This window comes from Mauremys mutica, chromosome 1, assembly GCF_020497125.1.
Source record: "Mauremys mutica isolate MM-2020 ecotype Southern chromosome 1, ASM2049712v1, whole genome shotgun sequence".
Lineage (NCBI taxonomy): Eukaryota > Metazoa > Chordata > Testudines > Geoemydidae > Mauremys > Mauremys mutica.
In genome coordinates this window covers 6,800,703-6,801,282 of record NC_059072.1, presented here as the reverse complement: position 1 = coordinate 6,801,282, position 580 = coordinate 6,800,703, and positions in this window count along the sequence as shown.

Genomic DNA, 580 nt, shown 5'->3' with positions numbered 1-580 from the left:
CAACTGCTAATAATGGCTGGCTTGAGACACAAGATGGTTAATACATGTTTCAAGTGCCTTCCTAGAGTGTGAGCTCTTTGGAGAACAGACACGGTTTCTTGGATGCTTGAAAATCCACCGACCCTTTGGGATCTCCTGTACATCAAATAAGACATCTCTATTGCCTGCAATGGTGCAGGGTTTTGCATTAAATGTTAGTAATGCCTTCTACTCTTGGAGGAGATACTCAAATTCTCCAAAGGTACTGAGTTTCAACTACCGTATTTCAAAATGTATTTACTTTGTGTCATAATAGTCTGTCAATGATTGTTTTACATTTAAAAAGCATTTTGTTCACTTCTTCCTAAACCTCTCCATAGCCTTTGTTACTGACTTAAGAACATAAGAATGGTCATAATGGGTCAGACTAATGGTCCATCTGTCCCAGCATCCCGTCTTCTGACGGGTCAATGCCAGATGCTTCAGAGGGACCAGGACAGGCCAATTATCGAGTGATTCATCCCCTGTCGTCCAGTTCCAATATCTGGCAGTCAGGCTTAGGAACACCCAGAATATGGGGTTGTACCTCTGACCATGTTGG